Source organism: Panthera leo, chromosome D1 (genome assembly GCF_018350215.1).
Source record: "Panthera leo isolate Ple1 chromosome D1, P.leo_Ple1_pat1.1, whole genome shotgun sequence".
Taxonomy (NCBI): Eukaryota; Metazoa; Chordata; class Mammalia; order Carnivora; family Felidae; genus Panthera; species Panthera leo.
In genome coordinates, this window is record NC_056688.1 from 25199637 (window position 1) to 25218968 (window position 19332).

The following is a 19332-nucleotide window of genomic DNA, read 5'->3' on the forward strand; positions in this document are numbered from 1 at the left end:
GCCTATCATAGCACGTCCCACAGAAAATTGTTCATAGATCTCACTCTGTACCTCCTTTTTTTTTTTTAATTTTCATTGTTTTTTTTTTTTAAATGTGAGTACAGATGGCACACATTACATTAGTTTCAGGTGTACAACATGGTGATTCGATAATTCTATATATTATGCCATGTTCGCCACAACTGTAGCTCCTACCTGTACCCAGACAGCACTGTTATAATGCCACTGACTATATTCTCTATGCTCTACCCTTTGTCCCCATGACTTACTCATTTCACAACTGGAAGCCTGTATCTCCCACTCCCCTTCACCCATTTGGCCCATCCCCTACACCCATTCCTCTGACGACTACCCAGTTCATTCTGTTTTTATAGGTCTGATTCTGTGTACCTCCTTTTATTTTCATTTTGGGTATAAACTATTGCTCAGTCTCCCTCCCATACCCATAAGTCTTTTTGGGGTTTTTAGGACGAGGTATATGTGGTCAAAATTAGCATAGGGTTTCAAGATCTTAACTCCGTTCTTCTGTCTCAAGAGTAATTTTTTTTCTACAGATGTTTAGAAAAATCAGCACCTCAATTTGTGCCTTGTATGGCAGGGATCCCTCCTCTTCTTGAAAAAATCCAGCTCTTCTACTCTAGTATATGGCCTTTGGGGTTATGCATGTGTTTTGCCAGATCAGAACTCTGGTCTTGTTCCAGAGCTTTCTGGCTTCACTGGGTGCCGCTACCTTGGATTCATTTCCTAGCGCTTCTGTAATAAATCACTAAAAATTAGTGATTCAGGCAAAACTACTTTAATATCTTATGATAATGTGTCCCCACTGGAGGCTTTAGGGGAAAATCTGTTTCCTTTTCCAGATTCTAGAAGTTACTTGCATTCATTCTTTGGTTTGTGGCCTCTTATTTCATCTTCAAGGCCAACACTATAGCATCTTTGTCTTTCTCTTCCCTCCTCTGCCCCCTTTCTCTCTCATTTTTATAAGTAAATGTAAAAATGTGCAAGTCTATGCCCTTCAGCCAAAGTAAAATCATTCTAGAGGGCACGAAGTGACATCTGACCCTCATATTTAGCATCAGTCTGTGCCTCCGTAGCAGCCTTTTCTCCAACATCTGCTTCTCTGAGTAAGTCAGTAGGCGTTTGCAGAACTCAGGAAGCAGGTCCCAGAGTTCTTATATATGGCATCACATTCCTAAAGATTGGCCACACTACAAACTGTCTGCATCGTTACTTCTGTCCCAGCCAATCCATCGGTCCACTGGGAATTAGGAAATATGTAGTAAGTTCCCATTATACTGCCAGGTACTCTGCTGTATTGTGGTGAATAATACAGATGTTTGAGAATTACCAGTAGAAAGCAAGGAGCGAGGCACAGTTATTTATCAGGCATACCTGGAAGAACAGACTGCAAAATAACATAATGCAAAGGAGTGAAGGTGGGAGCCTGCCTGTAGCACTATATTCGCTGTGCTACATTAACCAGATTTGCTGCTCAAGAATAATAAATAAGAATTAAGACTTAGACCTGGCATTCAGAAAGTTTTCAGGGTAACTGGACAGACAGTGTTACGCATAAAATGACATGAGAAGAATTCGTCAATTACAAGCATAAGTCAAGAGCAGGAACAAAGGCACAGAAGGAAGAACCCTCTAACAGATGGGGAGAGTCATTGGGGAAAGAACTGGTCGGAGCAGTAATGGAAAGACACGAGGCAATACGCAGTGGGAGCAAGGGTAGAGTTCCACACCGAGGAAAGAGCTTCCGATGTAAGGAAACAATGTCTGGTGCTTGGAGAAAACCATTCTGCCAAGTGCACCCGCAAGGGTGCTGACAAATCATTATGAAAGTTGTTGCATAAATGTCAAGTATAGTTACAAAACGTGTGCTTCTTAAGAGATGGGACTTTGTCTTATTTACCATTCCAGCAGTGGAACCCAAAGTAATGCCTGGCACAGGAGACGTAATTGGCACGTGTTTCTTGAATGAATAAGTAAAATAATGAATGACTACAAAGGGATCAGTAAGTGATGGAAGAAAAACTCCTTCCGTCCTTTGCCTCAGCAGGTCCCTCAATATATTGTGCTCAACTTTCCCGAGTTTGGTCCCTTAGAACTGGGAATCTCTTTTAACCGTTGTCACAATCAACTGGGGTTCTTAAGATGGGTTTTGTTCTGCGAATAAATTGAACCCCATGACACTGTTCCTCCATAGAACAATTTTCCATCTGTCAGGCAGGGAACCTCAAATGGGAAACAATGGCAGTGACAGAATTAGAAGAGTCTTTTCCCATTGTCTCTGCTGTTCCCCGAAAGTTTACACCAGAGCAACCCCACCTTTGTCCAGTGCTATATCCCTTCGTGATGAGAAACCAAGATGGCCCTTGACTCCATGGGGCAATTCCCCAGCAAGGGGCAAAGAAAGAAAATAGAAATGAAACGAAGGCTGGGACAAGAAGGGGCAGGAGGGTAGCAGTAACAATGTGAACATGAAACAAAACTGTGTCCTCCTGGGTCCCTCACCTCCAGAGTATATTCCCCAGCAGGCTAGGCAAGGGCAGTTGGACATGGCTTTGAGGGTGAGCCCCAGAATGTGTATCGCTGAGTGGAGTCTCAGGCTGTAGGGCCCTTTGTCTGAACAGAAGGAGTGCTGAGGAGACATGCTTATCATTGAAGGTGGCAAGAATCTAATATGGGAGACTAATCATGGAGGTCCATGAGGGAAAGTGAGCTGAGAAGGCTGGAGGGGATGGAAAGAGGAGATCATAAAGGGATCCTTCCAGGAGAAAGACCAGATTTCTGACAGACATTTACTTGATTTCCCTCTCTCTAGAGTGATGGATGAGTGGCTAACTAAATGACCCTGTTAAATATTGAATATTTAGGAAAAGGAGGTAGCAGGCCCAACACAAATGGACTCAGAGCTTGCACTTGGCTCTGGCCTTGGAACGGCTTTCATCTCTTGGGTGGACTCAAGTTAGAAGTTCGATCCATAATGGTGCTTGCATTTATTTATTTATTTATTACTGACTTGCTTACTTATTTATTTATTTATAGAGCAGGAGAGAAGGGCAGAGGGAGAGAGGGAATCCCAAGGAGGCTCCACACTCAGTGCAGAGCTTTGAGGCAGACCTCAATCCCACGACCCTGGGATCATGACCTGAGTCAAAACCAAAAGTAAGATACTCAACTGACTGAGCCACCTGGGTGACCCCATGACAGTGTTTTAAAGGGTCTATAACATTGCCTATCTTGGTTTTCTTACTTTTTTCCTATAACTTCTAAACATTTCTAAAAAAAATTTTTTTGACGTTTATTTTTGAGAGTTGGAGAAAGACAAAGCACGAGCAGGGGAGGGGCAGAGAGAGAGGGAGACATAGAAACAGAAGCAGGCTCCAGGCTCCGAGCTGTCAGCACAGAGCTCGATGCAGGGCTCAAACCAATGAACCATGAGATCACGACCTGAGGCAAAGTTGGATGCTTAACCGACTGAGCCACCCAGGTGCCCCTAAACATTTTTAATAAAAATTCAATTATGTGGAATTATTTAATTAAACTCCTTCCCAAGGAAAAAAGAGGGAGGTCCAATGAAGTCTCAGCCAGTCTTGTGCATTTTGACGTGTAGTGAGTCTCTCTCTGCCCAAGTCTCTTTTTCCGTTAATTGTCCTGGTTGACTAAATTCAGTGTTTTCCTCCCAATCACCACATACTCATGTGACTTTCACAATGATTCTTCCTTTTTTTTTTTTTTAACTAAAATGAGTATCATTGCCAGTCTAAATTTTCAAATAAAATAGCCTGGAATCATTTTAATTAGAAAATAGGTAGCCTGGAGGTACACTGTAAACATTTATGTTATGAAACCCAACAAGAGGATGAAACAAAAAGAGTTTAAGCCTCCCAGTGAGGAATGTTCTACATGAGATCTTTGTCTTTGCACCCTGAAGAAAGCTTGGGAGAGCTCAGGGAAGTGGCTGCAGCTCATCTGTTCCCCAAGTGTACTATTTGTACTGTATTACGTGAGGTTTGGGAATGGTGTCACCGAAAGGAGCCGATGAACAAGGGAATGCAGTGAGTTTGCTTGGTTCAGGGACAATCTAGAAAGCAGAGGTTCAAGGACACCCCAATACTCTTTCCGTGGCCACAGTTACACAGTGCATCTACTCAACACATTTTTAGTTCAAAAGACACACTCATTTGAGAGCCTCAGTGGGTTATAAGGGGGTAACTCCTGTTGTGCTTCCCAGGATAAAGGGAGAAAATAAGACTCTAGGAGTAAGGGAACACATGGGTTCCCAAAACACACTGACAAGGTTCATATCCCAGCTCTATTGAACAACCAACTCACATAAAAATTGAAGCAAATGATTTGAGGCATTACGTGATGTTCCTATTATCTTAGTTTGCCCCTTTATAAAATGGTAAAGATAACAATGCTTATGCTGTAAGTTTATTGTGAATATTACACATGAAAACACAGAGCTTAGATGTAATTAGCATTCAATAAAGCTTAGCTATCATTATTATTAATCACCCCAATAAGATTTCTTGTATAAGAGGTTTTGTGTTATCGAGTTATTTGGAACTCTATATCACCATTTTCTACTTATTTTCAGTCAACAGAAAGCTTTAAGAGAACTCTTTCAATATAAAAAGACTTCTAAATCCCTGTCCTCTGTCCCATTAGGCTGTAAGAAAAGAATTAGATGACCCCTTACCAAGTCTTTAGGATGGATTACATTATGCCACTGAAAGTGACGCATGCAAGCGTAATATAGAAACGGCATTGATCAAGGACAACTTTCCAAGGACCTTAATGGACTTACATCTTGGTCACATTTGGCCAAAAGATAGCATTTAAAAATGGGAAACCAGTTAACGGCTGCCTCTTATACTCTGCTCACTCTCATTAAAAAAAAAAAAAAAAAAAAAGGAAGCTATCATAAGCGGAATTGAAACTTGCAAAGCAAGTTAACTAATATGTAAGGCTAACACATGGGTTCTAAATTGTTCAACCTAATATGGACAGCCCATACTCCCATCGCATTCTCTCGAAACTATCCCTGATTAGGACTCTGTCCCATCTATATCTTATTAACATTTCATTTCCAAATGGCCCTGTGTGGCGAAGTCACCTACCAGCCTTTTTTCTGAGGGCTTCCGTAATTAGATTGCTCCTCATCCACTTCACTTGAAGAGTCACAGTATCTAAGAGTCTGTTTATTCTCTCTTCACAAGGAATTGGTTGTCAGAGTTCACAAGATGTATATTCTGTTCCTGAACTGAGGACAGCTCCGGGTGCTACCTACTGGTCTCTGGCCAGCCCTCCAATCCATTCGCCATACTGCAGCCAGCAAGATTATGTAAAAATGAATTCTTACCACGTCACCTTCTGTAAAAGCTTAAATGTTTGAAAGAAACAAACTGTTGGATACATACGCCATTATCTTCTTTATCCATTCATCAACTGATAGACACTTGGACTACTTCCATATCTTGGCTACTGTAAATAATGCTGCTATAAACATAGGGGGGCATGTATCCCTTGGAATTAGTGTTCTGTAAATACCCAGTAGTGTGACAGCTGGATAGTAGGGTATGTCTATTTTTAACTTTTTGAGGAAACTCCATGCTGTTTTCCAGAGTGGCTGTACCAGTTTGCATTCCCACCAACAGTGCACGAGGGCTCCTTTCTCTCCACGTCCTTGCCAACACTTGTTGTTTCTTGTGTTGTTGATTTTAGCCATTCTGACAGGTGTGAGGTGATATTCCATTGTAGTTTTGATTTGTATTTCCCTGATGATATATGTATATGTGTATGTATATACATGATATATGTATATGTGTATGTATGTACATATATATATATATACACATGTGTATGAATATAGAATGTAATTCCATAGAGAGAGAGAATATAGAGAGAGAACGTATATGTATGCATATGTACATGTTCATATACATATGTGTGTATATACACATGTGTATATACATATATACACACATATATACAAACGTATATATATGTATATGGAATGTCATTCTATATACATATATATACATTCTATATACATTAACATTCTATATACATACATGTACATGTATGTGTGTATATATGTACATATGTATATAGAATGTTATATTCATATATTCTACACATGCTATATTCATATATATGTATGTGTATGTATATGTAAATAGAATAATACTCATACATATATATGTATATAGGATATTATTAAGCCATAAAAAGAATGAAATCTTGCCATTTGCAACAACATGAATGGAGCTAGAGAGTATAATGCTAAGTGAAATAAGTCAGACAAAGACAGAAGATGATTTCACTCATATGTGAAATTTAAGAAACAAAAAAAAAAAAACCTAGCAAAGGGGAAAAAAAAGAGATAAACAAACCAAGAAACAGACTCTTAACAATTGGGAAAAACTAATGGTTACCAGAGGGGAGGTGGGTGGGGGATGGGTTAAATAGGTGATGGGGATTAAAAAGTGCACTTGTGATAACACTAGGTAATGTATGGAATTGTTGAATCACTATATTGCACACCTAAAATTAATATAACACTGTTAACAGCTGGAATTAAAATAAAAATAAAAAACAAACCATCTTAAGTGACATCCCACCGCTCCTGATGAAAATAAAAGCCAAAATTTAACATGGGCAACAAGTCCCTAAGGATCCCAGTCTAAATTTCAGTTTCACTTTGGTAGACCTCTCCCCTCACTCCAGCCAGACAAGCTATATTTTTGTTTCTTACTACACCACCAAGAGCATTTACATATGCTGCTCCTTTCTCCTAGAATGTTCTTCCCACTGTTCCCTTCATTTTGGGCTCAGGGAGTTCAGGCATCCATTGTCTAGCTCAGGTCTGGTTTGGGTCCTTTAGTTATATATGAATTCATAGTACAAACACCAATATTCAGTTATGTATTTATCACAAGTATTTAATTAATGAATTAATATTCTCTCTCTCTCTAGGATACAAACCCTGAGAGGGCAGAGACTATTTGTTTTACTCTTGGCCACATCTCCCAGGCTTAGCACATGGTCAGCCCTCACAAACAATTGAATGAAAGCATTTTTATTTTGATGCATTCATGCATATTTTTTTTAACTTAAGAAGTTACATCAGGGGTGCCTGGGTGGCCCAGTCAGTTAATCATCTGACTTCGGCTCAGGTCATGATCTCACTGTTCGTGGGTTCAAGCCCCACCTGGGGGTCTCTGCTGTTAGCACAAAGCCTGCTTGAGATCCTCTCTCCTTCTCTCTGCCCCTCCCCTGCTCTCACTCGTACTCTCTCTCCCTCTCCCCAAAATAAACATTTATAAATACATACATACACACATAAAGTAAAAAGCCAAATCAGATTAATTTGCACCTTTCATCATCAATCTTTTTTCCCAAAATTAAAATAAAAGTTATCCAAGACCATAATTTTCTTGGATTACTAATGTGAAGTCTTTCCCGAACATGACCTTCTCAGTGAGATCTTCCCTGGCAACTATTTGTAAAACCTAAATTCCTACCTCAACATTTAGTATACTTTTCAGCTCAGCACTACAAGACCCATTAATTCTGGTGCTAATATCTTCTCAACAAAACCTTATATGCCATAAGAAAACAGATTATATTATTATATAATTATATAGTGGATTTCAAACGATTAGTACAAAGAAAAGAATGCAATATATCTCAGGAATAATTTTATACTGATTACATGGTAAAGTGATAGTATTTTGGGGAAGCCTGATTGGCTCGGTCTGTTGAGTGTCTGATTCTTGATTTTGGCTCAGGTCGTGATCCCAGGGTTGTGGGATCCACACTAATCATGGAGTCTGCTTAAGATTCTCTCTCTCTCTCCCTCTGCCTTTCTCCCCTGCTCTCTCTCTCTCTAAAGTAAATTTTTAAAAATGAAAAAAAAATGATAATATTTTGAAGATACTAAGTTAAGGAAAATATATTATTAAAATAAAGTTTACCTCTTTCTTTTTATTTTTTTTTAAATTTTTTAATGTTAATCTTTTTTTGAGAAAAAGAGAGAGACAGGGAGAGAGAGAGAGAGAGAGAGAGAGAGAGAACTAGCGGGGGAGGGGCAGAGAGACAGGGAGACACAGAATCCCAAGCAGGTTCCAGGCTCTAGGCTGTCAGCCAGAGAGCCCCATGAGGAACCCAAACTCATGGACCACAAGATCATGACCTGAGCCAAAGTCAGACACTTAACCAACTGAGGCACCCAGGCGCCCCTCTTTTTATTTTTGAATTATGTTACTAGAGAATGTAAAATTACAAATATGGCTTACATTATGTTTCTATTGGAGAATGCTGTTCTGGAATATAATATTCCAATATCTAAAAACATTTTGGGGGACAAATGTCAGGATGCAAATCAAAGAGTAAAGAGTCCAATTTCTTAATTATCTTTGAAGGATTTCATATTATTTGCGTGTGAGGAATAAAGATTTTAAGAAATGAGTTCCTTTTCACATGGGTTGTGAATCTCTTTCTTTTCGAGGCATGAAACAAAGAAATTTGGTAGAACTCAGAGTGGTTTGGGGATCCTAAAATCAGGTGATGGTAGTAGAATTATTTATTTGTCCATTTCTGGTATATAATCATTATTCTGATTTTCTCAGATTTGGCAGAATTCACCAAAGAGACTGACCTGGGTTGTCTTAGGTTTGTATTATTCTAATTATGTTTCCAAATTATATTCCTCATGAAAAGACGCATGTAGGTTCTTTGGAGGTGGTATCTCCATTTTATAGTCTGGACTAAAAAGTTTATTTTCTCATGGGCCACTCATCTAAAAAGAATAGATTAAATCAAAGAAGGAAATACCTAGTCAAATTCATCTGTAGGCATGGCATGAATGAGTGCTCATGGAACTAGTCTAGACATATTCTCATCCCATTTGTGAAGTAATTTTTGTGCTGGTCAGCAGGTTTTTAAAGGAATATGTTAACCCTGTCTTTGGGTAGTGTATAGTTTAGTGAGGAAGATAATACACGAACAGTTAATTTCAACATCATGTGGTAGATTCTCTGATAAAGAGAAATGCTGGGTATAATAGGTACATAAAAGAGGGGGGGAGAGAAAGAGAGGGAGGAGGGAAAAGAAAAAGAAAGAAAGAAAGAAAGAAAGAAAGAGAGAAAGAAAGAAAGAAAGAAGAGAAAGGAAAAGAAAAAAGAAAAGAAAAGAGAGAGGAGAGAATGGGAGGGGGATAGGGGGAGGAAGGAAAAAAAGAACCAAGCTGGGCTTGCTAATGCCTGTGTGTGTGTGTGTGTGTGTGTGTGTGTGTGTGGTGGGTGGTTGGAGAGATAGGGAGGAACTAATACTATATCTCCAATTATAAATCAATGTTTTGATTACTTAATAGTTAGACCGTCCTTGTTTATCACCATCTCGTGCAGATATACTAGATTAGTTTGAAAGTGATCACTTCCTCCTTATCACGACTTTCACTATTAACTGTCCCAAATGGTTTGCTCTAACAAGGAGTGAGATCAAGGGGATAAGACAGCTGTTATGAAGATTGTCTGCATTTCTTTACTTTCGAAGAAACTATCCGCCATCAGAAAAGGAATGGTATCTTCCTTCCTTAACTCCGATGGCACGGTTTGCTATGGTTACTCAGCCAACCATCCCTGTGGGTCTGACAATCCACACAAGCACCCCTCGGAGCATTTGAGAAAATCCAAGACGGCTTCTTGAGAAAGTCCTGGTCTTGACGGCAAGATCCCCCCCAGAGTCCATCTTTAGAGTGGTTGGAAGGCCTTTTATCTAGGCGAAAGGAGAGGGTAGAGTCCTCAAGTGCCTAATACAATGTCCGAACTTTTGTCATCTGCAGATCCAGTATCAAAATCTTGTGGAAATTCCTTCACTCCGGAAGCAGCTCTGAATGCAGCTGTAGGCTTGAAATGTAAATTAGTGAATTTCAATTCCTGTCCTAATCAGAGATAAATGGATTAGTTTTCAAAGAGAAAGAGTTCAAAGTATTCTAAATTTAATGATTTTTTTTTTAATCAAACGGGGTGACTGGAAAGCAACAGGTCCTACTTCCCTTCCCCCAGTGCAAAATATCTTTTCCTAAGTTAAGTTTTCAGGTTATGTCCTTGGCTTGTACCAGCAAGTAATAATAATTATTATTACTCCACATTTTTCATTAAGCCATGGCTAAAGAGATGATTCTTTATGTAGTTCAATAATCTTCTTGCATCCAAAATTCATTTGAACTTAGAATATGAAACAAAAATAGATTTTATCTGATGAAAAAACTATAACTCATTATGTTTCTTTAATTGCCCTGTCTGTGAGAAAGCCCAAGCAGAACTAATGTTCAAACAAAGCAAGTACATGAGCCTAGGTCAGCATTTCCCAAAGGGTACTCTGTAGATCGCTACCGCAAGCTGCTTTTCAAAAAATGTGTTTAATGGCCACAAGTGTGAGAAATGAGATTTACAATGCCATTAGCATATTAACAATTCTAAGAGGTCCAACAATGAATGTTTGAACTTGTTTTATCCAGCCTTTCCTGAATTTATTTGCTTGTGCAATTCTGTCTTTGTCTAACACTTCTTACCATGAAACACAACGAATTTGGGAAAGTCTGGCCTAGGCATTGATTTTTTTCTCTCCCCCATCTAGAGATGCTTTTGGATCTACCTTTTACATATGCATTATAAGTCATAGATAGTAAATACCTTGTTAATGGGGGTATGTCTACGTGTATGTATATGTCTATATATTTATACACACACACACACACACACACACACACACACACCACATCAACACAGGCAGAAAGGTCCAACTTCTACTTTGTTCCTTTGTTCCTAGCTGTACAGCTACTCTTTACTTATGTATTATGGTGTGTGTATTTATTACACAGAAGGTCTCAGTTTCATTTTGGCCTGCCTAGCAGATCTCCTGTCTGTTCCTGGCAGGATCTATAAGTGAACAAGAGCCTTCTAGGGAAAACCCAAAGCCCTCCAGGAAGTGGTCTGTGATGATGTGATGTAGTAGCTAGTGAGTTTCCTTCTGAGTCAGGGTTGCCACAAGGGGGTCCCCAGGAATTGACACCTCTCCCAAAAGATGTAAAGATGTTAGTGCTGAGGTCATGACCACCTCTACCTTTGTTAAGGGCCCTCTATGGCCCTTAACATTTCCCAAGTCACTGAGATGAATAGAATCCAAACCAGATTTCAGCCCAGGTCCTCCCCCTTCTCTGAATTCCCCTTGCTTCCCTGTTTTAATACTTCCTTGGAGTATCTTCGGTTGCCTGTTTTGGGTTTCACATGCTTCCACCATGAAATACACATCCCTGTGCTACATCTGAAGCAGCATCATAAAGACGTCCCCCTGGGTTCATTTTACATGTTCTCCCACATCTTTTCATGAAAAGACTGAGTTGAAAGCATGCTTGAAGAATACCATGTGCCTGGGCCAGCAGTAATAATTCTGGTCCACAAGTTTATAGACCTTTAAGCTCTTCTCCGCTGTATAATTCTTCCTCAACTTACGTTGAGAGTAGGTCCCAATAAACCCATCGCACGTTGAAAATGCCTTAAGTCAAAAAATGTATTTAATACACCTAACCTATCCAACATCATAGTTTAGCCTAGCCTGCCTTATAGGTACTCTATAAGTGTACCTTACACTAGTCTACACTTGGGCAAAGTCACCTAACACAAAGCCTATTTTATAATAAGGTATTGGATATCTCACGTAATTTATTGACTACTGTATGGAAAGTGAACACCAGAATGGTTTTATGGGGGCACAATGGTTGTAAGCTTATCGGTTTACCTTGTGTTTATCCTGGTGATCACCTGGCAGACCAGGAGTTACAGTTTTCTGCCCCTGCCCAGCATCTGGAGAGAGAATCCTACCACATATCACTCACTAGCCCAGGAAAAGATCCAAATTCAAAACTCGAAGTACAGTTTCTACTGAATGCATATTGCTTCCATACCACTGTAGTGTTGAAAAATTGTAAGTAGAACGATCGGAAGTCAGGGATCACCTCTACTTCTCAATGCTTGTCTTCCGAGGCTCACTTCTGTTAGGGCCACACTGAGTTGGGTCTTACACAAAAATACTCCCATGCTGTTTTGTAAGGACTCAATTCTACCGTATCAGGATTCTAGGATTCTTGACACTTAGTCAAAACCACACTTACTCCATGCAAAAATGATTTACAATTTAAAATAACCACTGCTCTGAAGTGTACTTATATAGGGACATGTTTCTCCCCTCAGCCTGAATGTGTTTTAAGGGTAGAGGTTCCCTGATTGATCGCCGCATCCTCATTGCCTAGCAGAGTTAGGGCACGAAGTTAGTTCTTAATAAATATCTGTTGAGCAAATGAAGCAATAAAGCTAGTAGTAGTTACTTGGTAAATTACAAAAGATTCATTCACTTGGGAAAGCAAAACCAGGGCGCTAAAGATTTGGGTCACCCACTGTTATATCAGGAAGTGCTTTCTCAAGGGAAATCTATATCCCACCCATTATGGGCAAAGCGCATTTCTTCTGATTCTGTGCTCAGGGACCATGACAGATGCCACCTGTCTGGACCCTGTGTTCTGACAATGGCAGACAAATGAGATATAGGAAGTCTCCAGTAATATTTCTTCCAGAGCTTTTTTGCTGTTACTGAGTTTGTATCTACGATTCAGAAACACTGGCCTGTTATTCTTTTGATAGCTGCTGTCTGGGAAGTTATTACCTACAGAACAGCTTTAGATCCTAGAACTTCTTCCCTCTAGAACCCTCCAGATAATTCTCAAGCCATCTATGCTATCATTCTTCTTTGAATCTTGGAGAGTGAGGCCCAGTGAACGGCCATGAAACACAATAGGCTGCCACTGAGACTGTTCTGGGTTCAGCATAAGCGCTGACTGTCCCTCCAATAGTCAGCACTATTTCCTGGACTAAATCCATCATAAAAAAATCAATGTTTCTAAAACCTAGGCTCAATAAACCAGAATCCCCTGAGGTGCTTATTAAAAGATTATATTTTAGCAGTGAAATCTGAATACAATCTGTAGTTTAGTGAATAGTAATGTGCCATGGTTATGTGACAAATTAATATTAGGCTTCTGGGTATACACCCAAAGTAACCAAAAGCAGAGATTCAAACAGATATTTGTACACTGCATTCATAGCAGAACTGTTCACAATAGCCAGAAGTGGAAGCAACACAAGTATTATCAAAGCAGTGTGTGTGTGTGTGTATGCATACATATAATATATATATATTATATATTATATACACTGTATATAATATATATATTCTACCTTTTATATATATATACATATCACAGATTATTTTTTCTTTTAAAATTTATTTAAATTCTAGTCAATTAACATACAGTGCCATATTGGTTTCAGGAGTAGAATTCAGTAACTCATCAATTACATACAACACCCAGTGTTCATCATAACAAGCAGCCTCCTTAGTATCCATCCCCCATCTAGCCCATCCCCCACCTACCTCCCTCCATCAACCCTCAGTTTGTTCTCTATCTTTAAGAGTCTCTCATACTTTGTTTCCCTTTTTCTTCCCCCCCATCCAAGTTCATCTGTTTTGTTTCTTAAATTCCACATAGGAGTGAAATCAGGAGTAGGTGTCTTTTTCTGCCTTATTTCACTTAGCATAATACACTCTAGCTCCATCCATGGCATGCAAATGGCAAGATTTCATTCATTTTGATCACCAAGTAATATTCCATTATATATATATATATATATATATATATATATATATATATATATATCACATATTTTTTATTCATTCCTCAGTTGATGGACTTTTGGGCTCTCTCCATAGCTTGGCTATTGTTTATAGCATCACAGATTATTATTCAGCCTTAAGAATGAAGAAAATTCTGACACAGACTGCAACATGGATGAACCTTGAAGACATTGTGCTCAGTGAAATAAGCCAGTCACAAAACAAATACTGTATGATCTCACTTATATCAGGTACCTAGAGTAGTCAAATTCATAGCAGCAGAAAGTAGAAGGGTGGTGTCCAGGGTGGGGAGGGAGAGAATGGGGAGTTAGTATCTAATGGGTACAGTGCTTCAGTTTGGGAAGATGAAAATGCTCAGGAGAATGAATGATGGTGATGATTGTACAACCCCAATGGATGTATTTATTTAATGCCACTGAACTACACGCTTAAAAATGGTTAGGCGGCAAATTTTATGTCATGTATATATTACGACTGTTTAAAAAATTTTTAATGTTTATTTATTTGAGAGAGCTAGGGAGAGTAGGAACAGGGGAGGGGCAGAGAAAGAGAGAGGGAGAGAGAATCCCAAGCAGGCTCCATGCTGCTAGTGCAGAGTCTGACACAGGGCTGGAACTCATGAACCTCCAGACCATGACCTGAGCCAAAATTAAGAGTCAGATGCTTAACCAACTGAGCCACCCAGGCGCTCCTACCACAACTTTTAAAAAAGAGAAATCAACACCAGGGAAAATGGCACGAAGGCTACACAGAATTCTTGATGCTATCTTCGCAACTTTTCTTTGTAAATCTAAAATTGTTTCCCCAAGAAAAAGTTTATTTAAAGAAAAATAAGTAAAAACACTACTGGATGATTGGACAAGCCCCACTACCAACAAGAAAAAGATATTCTTGGCCTCTGCACTAAACTACATAAGAATCTCTGGAGTTGGTGGGGGTGGGGGTAGTGTAAGAGGCCTCATTTTTAATAAGTTCTAAAATTTAGGAACAGCTATTTTTTAATACATTCTTAACAACGGTTTTAAAAATTGCCTTCTTTCTTCCTGCCTCTTTCAGTCTAAGTGCCGGAACCAAATCCGTCCTAGAATTCTTGAGCAACCAATTTTTATGTAGATCCTGTTTTCCCATTGTGCTTTGGTTAGTCTGTGGGCCCAACATGGACCCCGGGGATCGTGTGTGATCCCGGAACTAGGGGCGTTGCCAGCGTCTACCCCTTCCCTGGATCTTGTCTCCATGGCTCCTGCTTTTCCGCCATTTCTACCCTTCAACCTTGTGAAAGGCGCTCCATTCCTGAGAAACTTAGTAACCATGGACAGATTGGGTCATGACCAAGCTTATTTTTCCCTCTCTTTCCTTACCACTTCCAATGACCCCTTTCAACAAGGGTCACAGCCAGATTTGTAACTGAATACAAGAACAACAAGCAGAAAAAGGTGACAAGAGCATCAAGTCATGCTGGGCTGCTTTAAAGCCTTTATAACCTTGCTATGCTGGTGCATTCAAGAAAAAGAAAGAAGGGGGCTGCTGTGATGGTCATGAGCATATTAGGCAAAGAACTCCAAGGCCAGAGAGCACTCCATAAAAGCCACATCAACTTCACCTCTCAGTCCCTCAGTTTACCATTTGTAAAATAACAGACAAGAGAAACACTCGGGGTTCTCCAGTTTTGAGACTCTGTGATTGAACAAAACAAAATCATCCTGACCAGAAGTATTTGAATGGCCGCTATCCTCAGGGGTGAAACTTGGCATTTTTTGCAGCTCAAGATTTTTGAAGAGAGATTTGGCACCAAGGGTGACTCACATGAAGCTTCTAAAAGCACGAAGATCATATAACTTAGTCAACTTTTCCAAGTCCACTGGGAGGGGGGAGTGATGAGAGGAGAGAGGAAAGTGGCATCTGAGAGACCATCAGAAGTGACTCTGTTCTTAAATGCATGTGAATGGCTCCTGTCCTGTTGTTGATTATGTGTTGAAGGAAAGGAAACTGGAGACAAGAAGGTAGGTGTTCAAAGAAGATGCTGGGGTGGGGTGGGGGGACACTTGCTTATGTCCCCATGCTTGCTCCTTCTTTTCTCCTGCCCACAGATTTCTCATTCTTTTTTCAAGCAATACCCCCCACCCCCGGAGAATCTCAAGACTTTGGTTCAGCTGGTCTGATCTTTGGAATTTTGGAATCTGGCATTGTGAGATTTGGAGGCAGTAGGCTTCCTGGTCAAGGTCAGAAAGGTGAGTATTTAATAAAGTTTAGGAGCTAGTGATCCAGCTGTGACAAACAGTGCCCCAAAGCCATTCTGAGTAGCACAGAGTTAGCACCTTTAGCTCAGCATAGAAAGAGGGAAACAGGTCAAAGGTGAAATGAGGCAGAGAGGCCAGAAGAGAGTGCAATGAGAGAGTAGTGCAGATTTCTCAGGATGAGGGGCTCCCTTGCCTGAAGTTGCCCTTCTCAGGCTGAACCCAATAACATCTAGATATACAGACTTCCTTAGGTATCCCCGAATTCTCCTTCCTGGGCTCTGGGGTACAGAAAGCTTATAAGCAGCACCACAAGCCTACCAAAATCTTGCTTACTGTTCTTCCTGTTGCTTTCATTCTCTTTCTAGAGTTGGAAGGTCATTCTGCCCAGGACATGGACTCTTGATTTCATTCTTTCTGCTGCAGAGGCAGCTGTGATGGTTGGTGGATTGCTTTGGGCCTTGGAGGATGGGCAAGCGATGCTTCCACAGTTGCTAACAGGGTCATCTTAGAAGAGCCTCATTTCTCTGACTCTAGGCACCAAAGCGGGGAGAAAATGCACAATGGGCCAACCATCTGTGGCTAAAGAGAGCAGCTGAGCCCGGGGAGAAGCAGGCAGCTGTGGCCAATGGATGAAAGGTGTCAGCACACCCCTTGCAGGAACTTCTGCAGATTCCCAACCTAAACAGACCCCAAGGAAAAAAGGCTCAGCTCACAGGCTGGGAACAGACAACCAGAAGCTCTATGAAAAGTTGTGAGCTCTCACTGGGCAGAGTTAGAGCCTTGTCTGCCTGCTTTGCACTTCAGACACGGGGCAGCAGTGTGGGGACCTGTCATGCACAGCCACTCCACTAACCGATTTGCCTAGTGACCTGGGGCAACTTGCTCAGCCTCTTGAAGCTTTAGATTCTCCATCTATGAAACAAAGTTCAAAATGCCCCATTCAACGTTCAGGGACCTAGAACATTGCAGATGTCCATAAAGACATTACTCTAGTCTTCTAAGTGAGCCTTGAGAATTTGCGTCTTTCTGTAAGTAAATAAATAAATAAATAGTGAATAATTTCTTCTCATGATTCGTGGTCTTTTGCAAAGTTAGGGGGGAAAGAATTCCCTTGCCAGGGCACTTTTCTTGTGTTCCTGTTATGTCACTGACTCACTGGGTAGCTTTGATCCAGAGTCAGTCTTCTGATCCTTGCCTCAATTTCCTCATCTCTGAAAAAAATTCCCCTCCTCCTACACTCTCAGTTCAACTGAGAACCTCCTGAACCACCCCCACACAATCCAGCCCTGGGTCTCACGTCTTCTCCTGAATACAAATGATTTCCATGAACTCCTCATGTCCGGGGTTATCAGATTCCTGAGACGGAGTGTTCCATGCTCTGGCAATGTCACAGTTTACGGAGCATGACATTTGTAAGAAAGATGAGCCCCGGATAATCCTGCCCACAACACAATTACTATCTAATCCTGCCCCCAATCAAGGGTTGCTCTTCCCCTTTGAGTCACAAGGTATCCTTGTAACATGAAAAATAAAAAATTTGAGAAGACTATCAGAAACACCAGCACACGTATCACCCACCTAACCAGGCTGCAGGGGTGGTGAGTTCTCGCTTTGGTTTAGATGCTGACGTCTGCGGGACTCCGCCCATCAGCTCAGAGGCAGAGATGCTTCTCGAGCAGGGAGGTGGCTCAGAGGGAATATTTATATGTTTATCTTTATAAACACTATATATTCATCTTTATAAACACGATGGGGCTCAGCATCAATGCTCACCACGTAAGAAATTGTCTTGACTATTGTCATTAGTGGTAGACAAATAGCCAAGGGGGAAAATAACCCAAGGGGAGAGATAAAGGGAGGAAACCTAAAGTCTTTCTAGCCCCATTTCTAGCTAAAAGGCACCCGTAACAGCCATCTGGAAACTCAGCCGTGTCTCCCACCACCTCCTGGAAGCAGAGTGCTAGGTGAGCACTGGGAGCCCAAGCAAGCTCACACGGAGGAGTGTGGAGTGCTCCCCACCACCTCTGTGCAAAGCACACTGACATGCCAGACCGCCTGCAGCCTGTTGGTTGATCTTATCGGGCCTGTCAGGGAGGTGAAGTGAATGTGTCAAGGAGTTCGTGCCTGTTCATCATTGTGGTTGCCCCGAAGTGGAGCAGGCAAGGTAACACTTGAAGCCATTTTTGCAGAGAATTGCACAAACATCAGCGGCTGTCAAGAGTCAGTGGTTCCATTTCAGATCAAGAAAACACCCACAGAATGGCGAAGGCCGCTAACGAAACACCACAAACACAGAGCGACATGCACACGCACACACACAAAATCAAGCTTGAGCCCCGAGCCCCCGGAGCTAGAGGAAGTGCTCGTGTGCCAGCAAAGAAGCGAAAGACTGGAAAGGAAAGATGGGTTTGGTGGCAGAAGAGTCTAGGGCCTGGGGTGGTGCTACAGATGTGTGGAAGCCACACGGCTTTCTTTGAGGGGACAGTTCTGAGAGGAAAAAAAAAAAAAACCCAACCCTGACTGTTCTCAGAGTTTGAAACTGAACATTTCTACTTCAGAGAATTGGAAACAATTTCTTTCTGAAGGTGAGGGTAGATGGAGCAAGGAAAGTCTAAATTTGGGCCTTGAAGGAGGCAATGGACATTATTCAACCTGCTAAGCACTGCAGGGGGCAGGGACTGACAGTTGTTGATAATTTTACAATCATTCTTAGATAAATATGATTTTTGTATAATGATTTTGTATAAAGAAGTTTTCTTTTTTTCTCCAAGCAGAAAGGTAAACCATGACCTGAATAAGTTAGCATTTGAAACATCTAAATTGATGTCATGGTAACTGCTATGCATTTGTTGATTTGGCCAACATTATACAAAAGTGAATGAGACAAACTTTGTTTTGTTCTTGTATAGTTTTTTACCTAGTCAAGGGAGCAGACATTAAAGAAACAGGCACTGAAATGTATAATTATAAATTATAATTAATGTTTTTTAATTTTTTTAATGTTTATTTATCTTTTTTTTCCACCAGAAATAAGGAAATATTTATTTAATTTTTTTCCAATATATGAAATTTATTGTCAAATTGGTTTCCATACAACACCCAGTGCTCATCCCAAAAGGTGCCCTCCTCAATACCCATCCCCCACCCTCCCCTCCCTCCCACCCCCCATCAACCCTCAGTTTGTTCTCAGTTTTTAATTGTTTATCTTTGAGAGAGAGAAAGAGAGAGAGAGAGCAAGAGCAGAGGAGGGGCAGAGAGAAACAGAGTCATAGAATCTGAAGCAGGCTCCAGGCTCTGAGCCATCAGCACAGAGCCCAATGCGGGG